At 39.2% G+C, this 12,309-nt stretch overlaps 1 protein-coding gene and 1 long non-coding RNA gene across 7 annotated transcripts in view; both read left to right on the forward strand.

The window, feature by feature from the left end:
- Window positions 1–12,309, forward strand: part of SIK2 (salt inducible kinase 2) — a 135,185-nt gene that overhangs the window by 44,987 nt on the left and 77,889 nt on the right. The gene's annotated exons all lie outside the window — the stretch shown is intronic.
- Window positions 1–12,309, forward strand: part of LOC118899954 — a 30,623-nt gene that overhangs the window by 471 nt on the left and 17,843 nt on the right. Inside the window, exons 2-3 of one of the 2 annotated variants that reach the window (XR_005021014.1) lie at window positions 2,741–2,745; window positions 7,456–7,557. This is a non-coding gene — a long non-coding RNA (uncharacterized LOC118899954). The remainder of the gene's footprint in view (window positions 1–2,740; window positions 2,746–7,455; window positions 7,558–12,309) is intronic. The other variant, XR_005021013.1, reaches the window with a different exon arrangement.

Genomic DNA, 12,309 nt, shown 5'->3' on the forward strand with positions numbered 1-12,309 from the left:
AGGGACTTTTGATGATGATCATGACAGTGGTGATAGATGTTATTGAAAGAACAATGGCATGAAAAGCCTCTCCCGACTCCCTTATGCTAGGTAGGTTAGGCAGAGGTCCCTTCTCTGTGGTCCCATAATGGCCTGTGTATAGCTCTCAGTGCTGTACTTGGCCATTTTATAATTATATGCTTCTAGATCTGTCTCCCCTACTAAACCGAACTCCTTGGGGGCACAAATGTTTCTTATTTATGTTTGTATTTTCAGTACCTGGCAGAGTGCTTAGCCCACAGCATATTGTAAATATTATGTAAATGTTTATTGAGGAATTGAGAGTATTGACTCTCTAACGTTGACGGATTGCTGTTTTGAACTAAGATTGCACTTCTGTGGACCAAGATAGTCAGCCCAAAACATACTTATATTGCTTTTAACCATTTCTCTGTTATTAATAGTTAAGTTGTTTACTTAATAGAGAATGTGTTATTTTTCAATTTACCAAGAAAGTTTAACATCCTCAGTGTATTCTCATACAGAACCAAATTTGTATGCCAAATTTGGTTCTGTATAATTTGGTTCAGTATAGTCAAATGCTAATAAGCCTTAACATAAGAATATTTGTCCTGGTTATTATATGACTTCAAGCAAGTTTATTACCCATTCTCCATATGTATAACTCACCAATTTCTATTTTACCACTCTATGAGGATAACTGACATACTAGTTATCACCACTTTTATCTCTTTTTAGAGAAACTCATTAATGGAAAGAAACAGGGACAAGTTATTCATAATGCAAAATAACCAATTCAGTTTGGTTCTGAAATGCATGTTAACATTTTTTAAGTGTCCAATCTGAAATTTTGTTTTGCGTTGTTTCTTACAAATAAGAAGATAGAAAAGGAAACTCAATGTCCCTTTTGTTCTCCAACAGCCTAAGACTAAATTTATGCAAATATTTACTGGACATCTATTATAAGTCATTGTTCTTAGTGTTGTGGACTACAAATTGAGTAAGATGTGGTTTTCTGCTTTCTGGTCAATTGGAATAAATGAGACATATTCCTATAACAATGACAAAGCTTAAAGAGCAGGGCAGGATTTTTTAAAATAAGATGGCATTTGAGTTGGAACTTGAATGACTATTCAAAGGATCTAGTTCCTCTGATTGATACCTTTGGATAACTCTTAGATTGCTGCTGCCCTTGCTGATAAACTCCCATTTTGGCTACAGTCTATCTTTCTATTTCAGTAAAGTATTACTGAGTTGGTAATCCTTAAATTGATTTTGCATATATCTACTCTGATCCATTCTTACGCTGATTTTATTAATTAGAATATGCTGCTATTCCTAAAAATCTGTTACTCCTTTATGCTGCCTTCAAGGGTGGAAGAGAATTTAGAGTGGGGGGAGGTAAGTTTCAGACGAAGGTAACAGCATGAACTAAGGTACAAAGTTTGAAATTTTTGAGGTTTATATGGAGAACAAAGCAGTTCAGGTTGACTGGAGCAAATGGGGGAGGAAAGGTGGATAATAGGAGAATATAGTAATGGGAAGAGATAATAAGGGTGTAAAAGATGGGTTAAAACTATATATTATGGAGTTCTGTATATTTAGTAGACTAAGAAGTAATATGGGCTTAATTAATGCTATAAACATGGAAGAGCTGTTGAGAATTTTTAAATAGAAGGATGACATGATAATTCTACTTTAGAAAGATTACTTTGGATTGGAATTGGGAGATCCCAGAGCTATGGTGATTACCTTGACAAGTATTACAGTAACCCAAGTGAAATGTAATCAGGACTAATATGGGGTAATGTCAGCAGAACTCAGTTGGTGGGGGAGTGGAAGAAAGAAGCACCAGATGGGAGAAAGGTGGCAGAGAGAAAATGTCAAGCCCTGGCATTCTTTTCCAAAAGCCTAAGAATAAATGAAAGGTAAAAATGTGTGGAAGAAATGGACAAATTCTTAGAAATGACCAACCTCCCGAGACTGAACCAGGAAGAAATAGAAAATATGAACAGACCAATCACAAGCACTGAAATTGAAACTGTGATTAAAAATCTTCCAACAAACAAAAGCCCAGGACCAGATGGCTTCACAGGCGAATTCTATCAAACATTTAGAGAAGAGCTAACACCTATCCTTCTCAAACTCTCCCAAAATATTGCAGAGGGAGGAATGCTCCCCAACTCATTCTATGAGGCCACCATCACCCTGATACCAAAACCAGACAAAGATGTCACAAAGAAAGAAAACTACAGGCCAATATCACTGATGAACATAGATGCAAAAATCCTCAACAAAATACTAGCAGACAGAATCCAATAGCACATTAAAAGGATCATACACCATGATCAAGTGGGGTTTATTCCAGGAATGTAAGGATTCTTCAATATACGCAAATCAATCAACGTGATACACCATATTAACAAATTGAAGGAGAAAAACCATATGATCATCTCAATAGATGCAGAGAAAGCTTTTGACAAAATTCAACACCCATTTATGATAAAAGCCCTGCAGAAAGTAGGCATAGAGGGAACTTTCCTCAACATAATAAAGGCCATATATGACAAACCCTCAGCCAACATCGTCCTCAATGGTGAAAAACTGAAACCATTTCCACTAATATCAGGAATAAGACAAGGTTGCCCACTCTCACCACTATTATTCAACATAGTTTTGGAAGTTTTAGCCACAGGAATCAGAGAAGAAAAAGAAATAAAAGGAATCCAAATCAGAAAAGAAGAAGTAAAGCTGTCACTGTTTGCAGATGACATGATACTATACATAGAGAATCCTAAAGATGCTACCAGAAAACTACTAGAGCTAATCAATGAATTTGGTAAAGTAGCAGGATGCAAAATTAATGCACAGAAATCTCTGGCATTCCTATACACTAATGATGAAAAATCTGAAAGTGAAATTAAGAAAATACTCCCATTTACCGTTGCAACAAAAAGAATGAAATATCTAGGAATAACCCTACCTAAGGAGACGAAAGACCTGTATGCAGAAACTTATAAGACACTGATGAAAGAAATTAAAGATGATACAAATAGATGGAGAGATATACCATGTTCTTGGATTGGAAGAATCAACATTGTGAAAATGACTCTACTACCCAAAGCAATCTACAGAGTCCATGCAATCCCTATCAAACTACCACTGGCATTTTTCACAGAACTAGAACAAAAAATTTCACAATTTGTATGGAAACACAAAAGACCCTGAATAGCCAAAGCAATCTAGAGAATGAAAAATGGAGCTGGAGGAATCAGGCTCCCTGACTTCAGACTATACTACAAAGCTACAGTAATCAAGACAGTATGGTACCGGCACAAAAACAGAAATATAGATCAATGGAACAGGATAGAAAGCCCAGAGATAAACCCATGCACATATGGTCACCTTATCTTTGATAAAGGAGGCAAGCATATACAGTGGAGAAAAGACAGCCTCTTCAATAAGTGGTGCTGGGAAAACTGGACAGCTACATGTAAAAGAATGAAATTAGAACACTCCCTAACACCATACACAAAAATAAACTCAGGGCTTCCCTGGTGGCGCAGTGGTTGAGAATCTGCCTGCCAATGCAGGGGACACGTGTTCGAGCCCTGGTCTGGGAAGATCCCACATGCCGCGGAGCAGCTGGGCCCATGAGCCACAATTACTGAGCCTGCGCATCTGGAGCCTGTGCTCTGCAACAGGAGAGGCCATGATAGTGAGAGGCCCGCGCATCGCGATGAAGGGTGGCCCCCGCTTGCCACAACTAGAGAAAGCCCTCGCACAGAAACGAAGACCCAACACAGCCATAAATAAATAAAATAAATAATTTTTCAAAAAAAAGAAAAAAACTCAAAATGGATTAAAGACCTAAATGTAAAGCCAGACACTATCAAACTCTTAGAGGAAAACATAGGCAGAACACTCTATGACATAAATCACAGCAAGATCCTTTTTGACCCAGCTCCTAGAGAAATGGAAATAAAAACAAAAATAAACAAATGGGACCTAATGAAACTTAAAAGCTTTTGCACAGCAAAGGAAACCATAAACAAGACCAAAAGACAACCCTCAGAATGGGAGAAAATATTTCCAAATGAAGCAACTGACAAAGGATTAATCTCCAAGATTTACAAGCAGCTCATGCAGCTCAATAACAAAAAAACAAACAACCCAATCCAAAAATGGGCAGAAGACCTAAATAGACATTTCTCCAAAGAAGATATACAGATTGCCAACAAACACATGAAAGAATGCTCAACATCATTAATCATTAGAGAAATGCAATTCAAAACTACAATGAGATATTATCTCACACTGGTCAGAATGGCCATCATCAAAAAATCTAGAAACAATAAATGCTGGAGAAGGTGTGGAGAAAAGGGCACACTGTTGCACTGTTGGTGGGAATGTAAATTGATACAGCCACTATGGAGAACAGTATGGAGGTTCCTTAAAAACTAAAAATAGAACTACCATACGACCCAGCAATCCCACTACTGGGTGTATACCCTGAGAAAACCATAATTCAAAAAGAGTCATGTACCAAAATGTTCATTGCAGCTCTATTTACAATAGCCAGGACATGGAAACAACCTAAGTGTCCATCATCGGATGACTGGATAAAGAAGATGTGGCACATATATACAATGGAATATTACTCAGCCATAAAAAGAAATGAAATTGAGTTATTTGTAGTGAGGTGGGTGGAGTTAGAGTCTGTCATACAGAGTGAAGTAAGTCAGAAAGAGAAAAACAAATACCGTATGCTAACACATATATATGGAATCTAAGGGAAAAAACAAAAAAGGTCATGAAGAACCTAGTGGTAAGACGGGAATAAAGACACAGACCTACTAGAGAATGGACTTGAGGATATGGGGAGGGGGAAGGGTAAGCTGTGACAAAGTGAGAGAGTGGCATGGACATATATACACTACTAAACGTAAAATAGATAGCTAGTGGGAAGCAACCGCATAGCAGAGGGAGATCAGCTCAGTGCTTTGTGACCACCTAGAGGGGTGGCATAGGGAGAGTGGGAGGGAGGGAGATGCAAGAGAGAAGAGATATGGAAACATAAGTATATGTATAACTGATTCACTTTGTTATAAAGCAGAAACTAACACACCATTGTAAAGCAATTATACTCCAATAAAGATGTTAAAAAAAAAAATGTGTCAGGAAAGGATTTGAAAATCTAATGCCGGACCTGGGATACCTTTTAGAACACCTTTGACACATGATCTGTTCTCTTTTGGTGGCCAATTTGTTTGATACTGATTGTGTGATCATTTTGTTCACTTTTTATTTTCTTTTATAATCTTATTTGTTAGGTTTTTACTATCATTGCATCCATTTTTTTGTCCTTCATCCATTATTTTTGGCCCCTTTTATTTAGCAGCTTTAGTCTAATTTGACTTTCCCCTCTCCATCAACCCTCATGTGTCCTAAGACAGGGCTTGTTAAGTAGCAGAGAACACACTCAACCTAACTGTCATGAAGGAGAATGCAGTGGCCGGTTACAGAGATGTCTTATGGTAATTCACGACTATGGAAAGATTAGCTGGGCATCATAGGAACTAGAAAGCTAAAAGAATGTTTTTTTCTCGAAGGAGCAGTCTCATTCTTCCTGATGGCTTCTCTGCTTCTTGCTACACAGCTCTGTATCCTCTTCTCTCTCTCTCCTAGCTGACTTCCTCTGCCTTATTCCTTTTATAATGGCTCAGTCAAGTTTGAGTTTTTATATACTCTTTCAGTTCAGTTTCTCACAACTAATGGGCACCTTCCCTCTTTGTCTCTTAGTCCTAGTATTTCCCAAGAGAAGGAATCTGATTTACCCAACTCACTCAATCCAAGTCATAATATCCTTTCTGATCCAGCAATCATTCAGCTACAGGTAATAAAAACCTGACTCAGATTGGCTGGACAAAGAGGAAATGTATTATCTCCTATAACAGGAAGTTCAGAGGAAGGGCAGCCTTTAGAGTTGGTTGATTGGAGACTCAACCGTGTTATCAGGAACCCTGAATTCTCTGCATCGCTTCACTCTGCCATCCTTGGGATTGGCTTTACCCTTAGTAAAATAGCTACAAGCCGTTCCAGGCATCACATCCAGATACAACGACATTCAGAAAAAGAAGTGGCCATTTCTTCCTGTGGTCTTTTCTTAGGAGTGAGGAAATTTTTCCCAAAATCTGCCCTGGAAGTGAGCAGATTTTCCCTCATGTCTCATTGACCGAATTTGCAGTTAAAGATTTGTTTGGGTTAATAAACTCTGTAGGTAAAAAAGAGAAGCCACCAGAATATATAATTCCTGTCCTATCACTGGCAAGGGGTACGTGAGTACCCAGAGATTAAATCAGGCCCATCTCTGGAGTTGGAATGGAAGTCATTTCCTGCTGTGGTAAATGAAACCTTATATTTGGAGAGTGAAAAGGAATGGTGGTCTATTGATGGGGACCCAGAAAAGTCCTTCTGTTCAAAGGTATATGTCCATGTACACTGGTATATAAGCTCTTCTTTTAAAATGGAAATTATTGTGGGAATTTTACCTGAAGAAAATTGAAGTTCTATCAGGATGAAAGATAGTTTACTACAATTATCTTTGGGTGAGGTATGTGCCCCTTTCCCAGTTAGCTATGGCCTGGAGAGAGAGGTATAGTGTATAGAATATGCATAATATAAAACAAAACCACTTTATACTAAAAATGAGGGCTCTTCCAGCAGGGCATGGCAGACAGGTACCATGAAATATATATGGTCTATACCTCTCTGGGATCCATTTTCTGAATTCTTACAGACACAATCCTTCCTCAGAGATTTTCAGTAATGAATACATTCATTTCAGTGAAACCGTGCTTCTTACTGTTGTCATGAAAAAACATTGAGTATTCAGTCACATAAAATTTTTGCAAAGTTTGGAATATAATTTAAAGAAGGTCACTTATTCACAATGAGCATTCCGTATAATAGTATAGTACCAGTAGAGATATTCTTGCCAAAACCTGAACCTAATAGATTTACTATCCAAGCTGTGTTATCTAATATGATTTTCAGGATTAATTTTTAGTAAGGAGTGTCACACTTTGCATGGCCTGCATCTTGCTGAATTTGTGCATACTAATGAATCTAAAAATACTGAGTATCTACTATGAGAATCTCTTCTTGATACAGTATACAAGCAAAAGATTCAAAATATAACATATGTTCATTGAAGAACAAGATTATTTATGGATCAAAAGGAAAACTAAAGTAGGTCAGAAGCCCAGAAAGGCTCTTCTTTTCAAATATATATGCCAATACATATATCTGCGGTTTGAGATGGGTTTTTCTTTTCTTTTTTTTTTTTTAATATTTATTTATTTATTTGTTTGTTTTGGCTGCTCTGGGTCTTAGTTGCGGCACATGGGATCTCTGTTGCAGCTTGCTAGATCTTTTAGGTGCGGGATCTTTCAGCTTCCAGAGGAGAAACATGATGGAGCCTCGGGAGCGAGCCAAGTTCAAGCGCAAGTACAAAGTGAAGCTGGTGGAGAAGCGGGCGTTCCGCGAGGTCCGTTGGTAGCTGCCGCGCGATGTTGGAGCCCCCGCCCTTCAATAAAGCACCTTCCGACCACCACCAACAACAACAAAAAAAACTCCTAAAAAGACTCCTAAAAAGCGTAGCAGATCTGGACCCAGACGGGGCGGCTATGGGGCGTTCCCTCCATCAGGTTTTGAGGCGGCTTGAGCGCCGGGGTAGTGGGTGCTGAGGGGGTTGGACTGTCACCTTGCTGGGGGTTTTGGCTGTGTCCTGTGTGCTGGGCTGGGTGGGTGTGCGGCCGCCGGAGGTGAACAGAGCAGTCAGGGCGTTCCAGGCGTTAATTCACACTGGCGGCTTCTTAGTTGCGGCATGCGGACTCATAGTTGCTGCGTGCAGACTTCTTAGTTGCGGCGTGCATGCGGGATCTAGTTCCCCGACCAGGGTTGGAACCCCCGCCCCCTGCACTGGGAGTGTGGAGTCTTACCCACTGGACCACTAGGGAAGTTCCGAGATGGTTTTTTTCTTAATAAGCTTTGTTAGTAAGAGAGAGAAACCATAGAACGTAGGATAGGGATGGGGAAAAGGAAGCAGGAAGGGCACCAAAGACAACTATATTTTTTACTTTTTTATACCTAGAGCCCTGATGGTCACTTCTGAAAATGGTCTTAGGTACTTCCACAGGCCAGTATTTTTTACAGCATGTTTCGCAAAAGCTGATCCTTGACCTGCTCCTTGAAAAGGATTCATTCTGCAGTCACAAATAGTGGGAAAGAACAGATTCTTCTCCAGGAGACTTATAATGCACATTCGTAAATTAAAGACTCTGAGAAGTAACACAAATTTCTCTAATTCTGTATTTTCCACACTTTCTTAATTACCAAGTCTCTCTTGTCATATAACATCTATTAACATCTTGCAGAGCATACTGAGAAACTGTTGAGGTCAGAGAGGAGTGTTCTTGAGCAGAGGAATAACATTATGAAAGCAGAGTTTTAGTAAGAACGACCTAATGATATGTAAGATGAATTGGAGACAGAAGAGATCGGAAGCCTAAAGTCCTGTTTGGAAGCTGTTGGAATAATTTGGTGTGAAGAAGATGTCACAGATGGGATAAAAATAGTGAATGTTTTCTATTCCTTAATTCAAATATTTATCAAGCCCAAACCATATGCCAAATATTGTTCTCGATCCAGGGGATACAGAAAAAATAATTCAGAATCTTTGTCCTCGTGAAGTTTATTTGTGTCCTAAGAGAAGAAAAAACAATAAACAAACAAATATGTAAAATGTCAAGCGGTGAAGAGTGCTAAAAAGAGAAATAAAGCAGAGTAAAGGTAGAGTCCCTGGGCAGTGGTTAGAGGGGGACCTTTCTGATGAGTGAACACATAAGCAAAGACCTGAATTAGGTTAGAAAGAGAGCAATGTGGATATCTAGGCAGAGGGAACAGCAATGCAAAAACTTTGAGATAGGAGCCCAGTGTGGCTAGAGCAGACTGAAGTGGAGGATGGTAGGAGAAGGGGAAAAGGAGCATGGGAGGGGACAGGAAATGCGTAAGATCACGGCAGGCCTTAAACACGTAATAGACCATGGTAAGGACTTTGGATTTTATACTGAGTGAGGCCAGAAGCCATTGGAGAGTTTTGAGCAGAGGAGTGACATAGTGTGACTTAGTTTTTAGGTGATCACTCTGACTTCCGCTTGGAGAACAGACTGGAGAGGAATTGCAGTGGAGACAAGGAGACTGGTTAGGACTATTGTCAAGGTCTAGACAAGAGATGATAGTGGCTTGGTCTCAAGGGGTAATGATGCAGGTGGTAGTAAGCAATCTGCTTAAAGATGAATTTTAAAGCTAAGAGTTGACAAGAATTTCTGTCAGTGATACCATGTGCCAGGTTTTATTTTAAGTGTTTAACACTAATTATTTAATCTTCATAAAAAACTTGTGAGGTAAGTACAGTTGTTATCTCTGTTTTACAATTGAGAGGACCAAGGCACAGAAAAGTAGCTTGCCCAGGGTCATACAGCTAATAAGTGGTGGCACTGGATTTTGCACCCAGGCATCACAACTCCAGAACCTGTGCTCTATTATGTCATTCTGTCATCCTGGCCCCTACCCTCTCTAGGGAGGAATTAGAGGAAAACCTTGGGCCAGTACCAAGCAAACACTATATAATGCCTTCTGCCTTCTTCCATCCATCCGATATATGCAAAATTCATAAGAAATAAAATCAAAGTTTTTCTTCTTTAATCTGCTTATAAAATGTTTGAGCTACGTTCTACATAACCTTGTCCTTTTCCTTGTTTTTCTATTTTTGAAAGACTTTGAAAGTGTCTCAGGGGAAATCATGTTTTCTGACTTTACCACAGGAAAAGGTTGGGGCAGCATAAACTGGTGCTGGGCAGACTGGAGTGTGGGAGAGAGTGAGATAAGATTCCAGGTGTTCTTTTGGGGTTAATTCTGACAGTTCTTTGAAACATTTCCTCCCCACACACAGCTTTTGTGAGAGAGATGGGATAGCAGTCAAGATGTTATAAATTGCCTTTTGTTTCCCAACTCCTGGTGGCCGAACTACTTTGAGTGATTCTGATGGCTGAAACAGGAGAACGCTTACTGTTGCTCATTACCTTACTCTTATCTTTTCCTTTTTCTCCTTGGCTTGAGGGCTTCGGAGAAACTTCTGGGAGGGAGGAAGCAATCTTAGGAATTTACACATTTGAAATATTTTTTTCTGGTTTCTGATCTGGAATCTGAGGAGCTTGGAAGTCATCACTCCATCCTAACAACAAGTAAAAATCTGAACAAACTAAGAAATCAACACAGGGCAAACCACTGCCCACTGCCCCAAATTAAAGCAGACAGGCAAATGCAGAGATCCACATCTTACCAGAGTGGAAGTCCACAAGCAGAAACCTCTGAAGGAACCAGTACTTGGGTAAGAAAATCTGAATGATGAATTCTTGGAAGCTCAGTGTGGACAAGTCTGAGAGTTAAAAACTCCAGGACACAGGGTGGGTGGGTGTGGTCCACGCTTTTGTGAGTTTTAGAACTATAGAATGCTTCCCTTTCCCCCACATCCCACCACCATACCACTAAAGCCTACTTACTGGAGTTCCTTTTACCCAGTCAACATGTCCAGCTTTCAACAAAAAAATTACAAGACATATTAAAAGGCAAAAAACACAGTTTGAAGAAATAGAGCAAACATCAGACCAGACTCAAATAAGACAGGGATGTTGGGATTATCAAACTGGGAATTTTTAACAACTATAATTAATATGCTAAGGACTCTAGTGGAAAAGTAGACAACATGCAAAAACAGATGAATAATATAAGCAGAGAGATGGAAATTCTGAGAAAGAATCAAAAATAAATGGTAGCGATCAAAAACACTGTAACAAAAATGAAGAATACCTTTGATGGACTTATTAGTAGACTGGACACAGTTGAGGAAAGACTCTCTGAGCTTAAGGATATATCAGTAGAAACTTCCAAAACCAAAAAGCAAAGAGAGAAAAATTATTTTTAAATGGAACAGAATATCCAAAATCTGTGGGAAAACTACAAAAGGTATAACATGAGTAATGGGAAAGGAGGAGGAGAAGAGAGAAAGAAACAGAAGCAGTATTTGAAGCAATAATTGAGAATTTCCCCCAAATTAATGTCAGACACCAAACCACAGATCCAGGAAGCTTAGAGGACACCAAGCAGCATAAATGCCAGAAAAACTATACCTAGGCATGTTGTAATTCAAACTGCAGAAAATCAAAGATAAAGAAAAAAATCTTGAAAGGAGGCTGGGGTGGACTTACCTATAAAGGAAAGAAGATGAGAACTACATCCAACTTCTCCAAGCAAGCAAGAAGTGAGTAGAGTAAAACATTTAAAGTGTTGAGAGAAATACTTTTCTCCAGTTACATTGGCTCTAATCTAACCAAACAAATCAAGGTTAAGTTAAATCTGACCCTTCTCCCACAATCCATTGAACCCTGTTCCTAAAATACTGGACTTGGGAGAATGTATGAAACAAGGAAGAAGGGAGTAGATCCAGATACTGTAGGAATTTCTTAGGATTTGGTGATGTATCAAGGGTGCTGTGAGGCAGGTATATACCAGGGATGGGATGAAATGATCAGGGTAAGGCCAAAGTAGGTGTGAGATATTAGAATCAAAATTTAGAAATGCAGAGGACCACTGAGCCTACAGTTCTGTTTTGCATGGACTTTGGTTTTCCAAGTGCTGCTCACTAGGTTACTGACCACCATTGAGGGTCAGAACCTTGGAGAGTTCCAAACTGAGCAGGGCAGGAGAAATACGCTCTATTGCACTGGCATGTAGTAGACAGGATAAAGACTCTTACAACTGATGCTGAAGGAACACTCTTGTTTGCTTTCTCTTGGTATCTCCAAGATTTAAAAGGCTGGTACCTCTGCCTCCCTACAGCCTCATGGAGATCTTGGTGGAGCTAGAGATTTCAGTCCATCTTGTGGAACACGCACAAAGCCATCACAGTTAAAATAGGATTTTCATTAAATGCTGATGTTACAAGAGGGACATGGGGCTTTCCGATACCTGTGCTTTCTCCTAAGGACTGTCCTAAGGTATCATATTACTTCTCTATGTTATTTACTGATCTATTTTGAAATTAATCAAAATCCTTTTTGGGGCTGGGAGGGTAGATTTGCCTAAAAGTTGCTTTCCAGTAAACACTTATGTTTGGAACTGAAAGATAAAAATGATATTCTGTGTATTAGAGGTGATTTATAAAAGCTGAAGTAATTCAGACTATTA

The sequence above is a fragment of the Balaenoptera musculus genome, chromosome 8 (assembly GCF_009873245.2).
Source record: "Balaenoptera musculus isolate JJ_BM4_2016_0621 chromosome 8, mBalMus1.pri.v3, whole genome shotgun sequence".
NCBI lineage: Eukaryota > Metazoa > Chordata > Mammalia > Artiodactyla > Balaenopteridae > Balaenoptera > Balaenoptera musculus.